Consider the following 7,537-nt stretch of genomic DNA (forward strand, 5'->3'; position numbering starts at 1 on the left):
TTTCCACAGGCATGGATCATATAAAGATAAAGACGAACATTTAGCGAATCTGTAATGTCACCGAATCGCAATAGTTTAAATATTTAGTTATATCATTAACTGAAGCTATATATCAAGGACGATAGCAGCAAATTTTGTGAATTTTGAAAAAAAATATTTCACAAGAACACCCTGGCTAATCGGAAAACCTATCGCATTTCCGTGTCAAATAGTCATTTAAAAGGCAAATTCAATGAACCTTGACAATATATCTTGACATACTTGATCAAGGTGGATGAAACTTGCTTCACGCATTGTAAATGAAGATAGCAGTCAAAGACAATTAGCAGCTGTTATTCGTCAACCAATTTCGAATTTGCATATTTGAATGCCAACCAATTCAAATTTGCATATTTATTTTAAGAAATTTCAATAAAAGTTATATATTCTGACGATGCCATCGAATTTATGAAACTTTGTACATCATTTTTTGACAACATACCAGTGAACAAAAACATTGCAGTTTCAAATTAAAATTTTGGTTCTCGAATATTTATTAACGTTTCAAATTTTCCTTATATCTCAGAGATTGTTTAGCCACTTTAATAAAGTTTGCTAGCGATCTTAACCATAACAAAACATGGTCACGATGTGTAAGAGCCAAATGACAGAAATAGGAACCCGTACATAATATACATATATATGACTGTGTTGATAAGATGACGTGAGCATATATAACCAGTGCAAGCATATTGAAGAAATGCCAGCACAACAAATCTGTGTCACTCTGTACATTTGATCCCCGGCAGCCTATCTTCCATATAAAAGTGCCTGCCTCGAAAGTTAAGGTTTTAAACTTTTTCCAATACCTTACTTTAGGAAACTTTGTCTTTCATAACCAAGATAAAAATCACCGTCACGATAATAATTTGGAATTAGAGAAACAACAGTGTCAAAATTCGATATTCAAAAATGAAAATAGCCGATAATCATCGTGAACTCCGTTGGGGAATTTAAATATAGGCGTCACTCCCAAAACCTAATAACGAGTCAACACAAGCAGCAGTCCTGCGAAGGATAATTACAAAATTGTTGTGTACACACATTCATGATATGTTCCATGTTTAAATGAAGACATGTAAATGAGATTGTCACTTTGTTCTCAGTTATCAGAAACCTTTGTGTTTCCGATTATGTTGAAATCAGGGTGTAGTACTACCAGGAGCGTTGGATGGAAGGCTGAATTTGTCGTGAAGTCCACGGCATCTGAGAAATATTTTACAGTGACCAGTAATATTCAAGATTCGATGGTAAGAGCCTTGTCGCAACATATGAACATATGTTGTTTTTGATGTGCCTGTTTTTCAAATTGCCAAAAAGGGAAAGCGTCAATGCAATGGCTTTGCACCTATTTTGCTGTCTTGAGTTCGGGGATATGGCGCTGAATGTTATGCACATCTTATTCAGATAACCTGCTCTCTCTTTATGAGACCTAGGCATGTTGTATTGGATACTAGCACAGCAGAGAAGTCCTGCAGCAATAAACGCAACGACGATGGAAACCCAGGCTATAACGATGAGTGTCCCAGGTGGAATCCACGTTGGTGTCCGTTGCATGTCTAGACGTTCTCGCAGCATACCATCCACTTCCAAGTGCAACTGTTGTACCTGGGATGTGTACAGCGGAGACAGAGGCATAATATTTCAGATATGGTACCAAAACACTTAATAAGGCTAAAATATATTTGCTATACTTACTCTCTATTTTATGTCTATAGGAGGGAGAGAGAAAGAGAGCGAGGGGGGAGAGAGGGGACTGACAGACAGACCGACAGAGACATAGATGAGGGAGAGAAGGGGAGGGGAAGGCAGGTGAGACACACAGAAGACAGACAGTCTGCAGAACGGGCAAACAGAGAGACAGATAGACGCACGGACGCAGGCACCACGAGACAGAGAGACAGACATAGGGATATTGTGAGAATAAGATTAGTATAATCTAACACCTCCAAGGACCTGGGATCAGATTTCTCACACGAGTGCGGGATATTTTGTGTCACACGAACGTAGGCGAGTGTAAGACAAAATATCCCCAACGAGTGCGAGAAATCTGATCCCAGGTCCTTGGTGTGTGAGATTCTTTTTCTCAAATGACCACTAAATGCGTTAAATTCTCTTTTAAAACGTACAATATTATAAAAAATAATGACAACTCTGTCGTCTGCCACTGTACTCTGACCTGCTTATTTTGTAGTATCGGCCCGTGTGTTACTCGTTTTGCCGTTGGATAACATTTTGCGCGTGGAACGAAACAGACTGTTTATCATCCAATCAGAGCTCATGTAATATTACTGTTGGACGGTTTCTGAGAGTGTGTGATCGATTTTTCCCACACCGTCGATCCCGCACTCCAGCGGCCAGAAATGTGATAACACACGATCTCTGGAAACATACTACCCGAAGACCACAATAACAAAAAAAATTTCACTAATGTCAAATCACTTCATTTCGCTTGTATCTCAAGTCTCAAAGCCAATAAATTAGACTACACTCTCGCAATTTCGAATCGCCTTTGAGAAATGTAATCGAATCGAGATAGAGTTAGGATGCATTCGGTTTCGGCGTTCACCGGCAACTAACAAAAAGTAGACAGTGATTTTGTGTAAAAACCAAGCTGCTTTTCTTTGTATTTTTGTCATGAAGAAATCATTACAATTTTTATTATTTTTGAAACAATGCACGCTACACTTAGCATACCTGCCAGAGTTACCATTACGCTGGCTGTCTTCAATTTCTCTGTACCGAGCAATCCACCAAGGATACACGACAGCATCAGAATCGAGGCAATGGATATGATGCATGCAACCACCATGCACAATTGGGCGACTTTGACATGTGCTGTGAAAGACATTAATGAGAACAACGGATAATGAGATAGGTAGATGGACACAGATATAAAACAAGATAAAGTGACATATGTACATAGAATATATGGCATATGTACATAGAATAGAGACCACCGGACAGACGTGAAATACGCAATGCTCTCATTTTGCAAATATCATTTTTTTCGGGGTCTCTACTTTTCAATATCGGTCAGTTTTCATCAGCTATTTCCAGGGTGTATAATTCATTAGAAATGTCATGCATATATTAGACAGATGGATATAAAGATCGATCTATCGATAGATAAATAGATAGATAGATAGATAGAGAGTAGATAGATAGATAGAATAGAAAGATAGAAAGATAGATGGATTGATAATATGCTTGCAATCGCAAGTCGTATCAGCATCCCCTGACTTCAAAGTTTTATTACGTGAGCCAAAGGAACGTCCTACCTGGTATACTAAGTTAACCTCAACACAGATAGAAGAATGTGACGTAACAGAACCAGTTCTAATATGTTAGTGGTGCAATCAAACATCAAAAATTTAGAAGTCCAACGAGACACACAGGCATTTGGTGTTGTTAAGGTGTACTGAGATATGATAGCAGTACTCCACTTATTCATACTCTCTCAAAACCAAGAATAAAAAAATGGGTCCATTATTCAAACTTTGGCACTACAGAAAGTTTGAATTAAAAATAGACGCCATCTCTGTGTTAACTTTAACTTAAAAGTAAAATCATCGAAATTTACAATATTAAAGTGGTGAAAATTCAATAAGCTTCAAATGAGCTCCAACAAGTGGCAGACCAAAAAGTATTGTAAAAGTTTGTCAAGCTATGGCCATAAAATAATTTATTTCACCCCCATATATTGTCACTGAGTCTCGCGTTGTGTAGACAATATATTTTTTAACATCTAGGAACATTTTCATTTTGAAGTCTTGACTACAATAATGCGTTTTCCCATATAAAGTATGAATCCAGTTTTCAACCGTGCGATATGATCTGGTCACTACTTTACGGCAAAATTCGCAAATTTCAACCGAGTACTGTTTTCCAATCGATCAAGAAATCCGCTTATTCTTTACGAATCATTACTTGTTGATTCATGAGGCCTTATTGTTCAGTACCTCGACACCAGAAAGTTAGAGGGTGATACGATTACCACGTAGCGTGAAAAATAAACTTGACATGCCAGTGCCGTTAAACTAGTCTCATGGAATCAAACAATGTTCATTCAGTCCATTTTCACTGTGACCTGATCAAGGTGTTTCCATTGACTTCTTAATCATTTACTCTGATATGCGATTTTCCAATTGAAACTAGTATATAAAAAGGTTTGGAAAAGGCTGGTTTTCCTGTACGAGTAAAAATACATGTGGACACCCCGGCTAACAGCACTGACAGGCAAACAGAGATACCTCACCCGTTGTGCACACTGAAAAGAGCTATTTAAAAGAGAGATGCAACTTGTTATGGGTTGGCAGGTGCGTGAAGCCTCGATCAACCCAATTTCATAGTGAAGAGAGAGGCATTGTGACACTACAAAGTGGTGGATGTTAAATGACCTTAGCTCACCGTTCGCATTGTAAATATACCTTAAGTTGAAAACAAGCAATACACTCTGTTCTCTCTCTCTCTCTCTCTCTCTCTCTCTCTCTCTCTCTCTCTCTCTCTCTCTCTCTCTCTCTCTCTCTCTCTCTCTCTCTCTCTCTCTCTCGTATAGTTTAGAAATCTTCATGGGGTAATGGGGTAGAACTTGTACTCAATATCTGTTTGGCAGTGAGTTTTGAGTAAAAGTAAATGAGAAGATGAAGTAAGGACTTAAAACGGTTACCTGTATTTTGTAGCGTCATTTGCCGTGAACCACAGAGGAACGTCCACGGTACGTACCGATTTAAACTTGTACTGATGGTCAACGTTATCATTATATATATATATATATATATATATATTATATATATATATATATATATATATATATATATAATATATATATATATATATATATATATATATATATATATATATATATTATAAGAAAGTGTTGACTATGTACACCCTTTAATCGACGACATTAACTACAGACACCTTCAACGACATTGCAATCGACTACTTCATTGTTACAAGTCGGTCTCTGCCGGACGGCGTCGTTACACAACTTTGCCAGAGTTCATATGTATACTTGAAATTGCCATGACGATTTTCGACCGTGAACGTGTGCCACTCAGACATCACAGTGCTGACTACCTCAAAAATCAGGCCTAGAACCGGTAGCAAAGAGGCCATGGTGTTTACGACGACTCCACCGAGCGAAAAGTTGAACTACGACTAAACGAAGCATTGTCTCTTGTTTATTGTCTGGGTTTGACAGGCAATAAATCTGGGTCAAGCGTTATAAGCTCCAAATCTCGGGAAACGCGAAACAGTCGGCGCTTCAACTGTGTTTCTCAGTCTGACAGCTATTGTGGCAAGAATACCGACTTCGTGATGGATGGCTACGCTGTACCGATAAAGCAAACATTGGCCATAAAAAATTCTCCCCATCATTGGTTCATCGTTATGCTTTAAACAGTTTCTCTGTACAATGACCTACCTTTGACGTTTGATTTAAACTTGCCATTGTAAAGACAAGTCGAGAAGGCGGTATGATACCGCACAATAGCTTTATTCAGTATTTGTGGATTTGTAATAATAATAACTCCGAGATAATAACTCTTGAAGAGTGCCTAATTCTTTTAAAAGTTAAGCTGTTTGTACCACATGTAACAATAGTATAGTGACTTATATTTGTGAGTAACTTGGTATCTAAAACTTGCATAGGAAAAAGTTGACCGGACCATAAAAGATACACAATCAAGAAATCTAATGGTTTGATAATTGCCTTTGTCATCAACACCACTGCCTTCACTATTTGGAAGTAACTTAAAAAACGGCTCCGTACCAATATGTATTTACCACATACAGTCCTAACTTTGCTTCAGAAATTTATCAATATCAAAAAAGTATAATACAGAAAGTTAAAAGTTTGAAATACCAGTACTGTAGTAAAAATAAATTTAGCAGCGCAATGTAAATTTCAAGTCTCAGCATGTTTCTTTTCATTCCATAATAAAGTTAAACATATGCATATCAATCAGTTTGAAGCAAATAATAAAACAGAAATACATTTGAAACGCTGTTTTTTTTATGAAATATGTCCTTTTTAGGTCAACTTAATTACTTCTTGCACACATTAGCTATCGCCTCGTCTAATAAATGTAATCTATACGCTGTAAGATTTCATTGGCAATGTTTCGCATAATAACGAAATGTAGACCATGTTGTATACACTTTCGTGAACCCTCATTTGTTACAAGAGACACTTCTAGTGGCTATTTTGAATATTTAAATGGTTAACACGAGAAACATAACTCTAAAATGACACAATATATTGACACACGCGCACACAACATTTTGAAACCAACTTTTAATAAAATTTAACACATTCTCAGCATTTTTATAGGAATGGTGACGCAAATTGAACTATTTCAGAGTATGTAGCGAAGTCTTGTTGTTTGCGAGCTATGGTTTACTGGAGTCCTAAATGTACTAGCCATTAAGAATAGGACAAACGCTATTGGCAGCGTGTCATGCCGAGAACATGCTCCAAGTCTTCCATTGATTTATTGTTTGTTTTCAGACAAGAGGTCAAAAGGAGACCTTTGACACTTTTGACGCTGAGGAACTGCGCCCTCTACTGTACGCTTGGTTACTCGCTTATGAACTCTTTCGTTTGACATGTTAAACCACCATCACGTGTTTCCTATAATTTGTTCTCGCAAAAGGATGAAATCACATGCCTCTTCTATAGTTATCGATTCATGATACAAAGTGAAGGGCAGGATATTTAATAACCTAATATTTGTATCTGTCTAAAGTCAATAATTTTTGTTGAATAAACATTTTAGCAAATTACAATGCGGAAGTGTTACTGTTCACATTAAACGCATTTAGCGCGATGATCGTAATATAGAAGACTATACGATCATACACCATCTTCATGGAGCTATATTAGTGCGTAGCATATGCACATCTATGGGGTGCACATAAATTATTCAGAACGGTTTATCAAATTAAGGTACATTTACCTGTACGCGTTTGCATTTGAATTCACTATCATTTTCTCTAAAAACTAGTCACTGCAATATCAACATGCATGGACGCCCTCAATAGATTGAGAATTCCAGAATGGTATGCTTTCGTTTTGCTCGAAAAGTTATAATTTGGATGTGTGTGACATGACTATTAGACAAATCATATTTATCTGACAAAATCATCCTACATTTGCCTGTAGTAGGGATATAACCTACTCGTTGGTCGAACATCATCCTAAATTATTGTAGTTTGTGAGAGTAAATGGACATTTGGCATCAATTTAAAGAAAAACACTTTTAGATCCGAAATTTAACTCAATTTCAAAATCATTGCCAAAGCCGGATTTATTCACTATCTGCTGCCGATAGACACATGATCGCTATCTTAATGGGTTGCAGGAGAGCGGCACTGGCACTTGAGGACATCGTAGTCTAAGTACATTGTGAGGTTAGTAAGGAAAACGAAGCAAGAACCCAGGAAAGAAAAATAGCCAAATATGATCAGTTCATACTATAGTGGCCTCGTAGAA

General features: G+C 37.2%; 1 long non-coding RNA gene across 1 annotated transcript; it reads right to left on the reverse strand.

Moving 5' to 3' along the window:
- Nucleotides 1-515: 515 nt before the first annotated feature.
- On the reverse strand, nt 516-5,200 carry LOC139143685 (uncharacterized). Its single transcript, XR_011554655.1, has 3 exons — nt 4,963-5,200; nt 2,737-2,877; nt 516-1,647 (listed from the first exon to the last, which is right to left on the reverse strand). It is a non-coding gene; the product is annotated as an uncharacterized lncRNA (long non-coding RNA).
- Between the last annotated feature and the right edge of the window lie 2,337 nt (nt 5,201-7,537).

Source organism: Ptychodera flava, chromosome 11 (genome assembly GCF_041260155.1).
Source record: "Ptychodera flava strain L36383 chromosome 11, AS_Pfla_20210202, whole genome shotgun sequence".
Lineage (NCBI taxonomy): Eukaryota > Metazoa > Hemichordata > Enteropneusta > Ptychoderidae > Ptychodera > Ptychodera flava.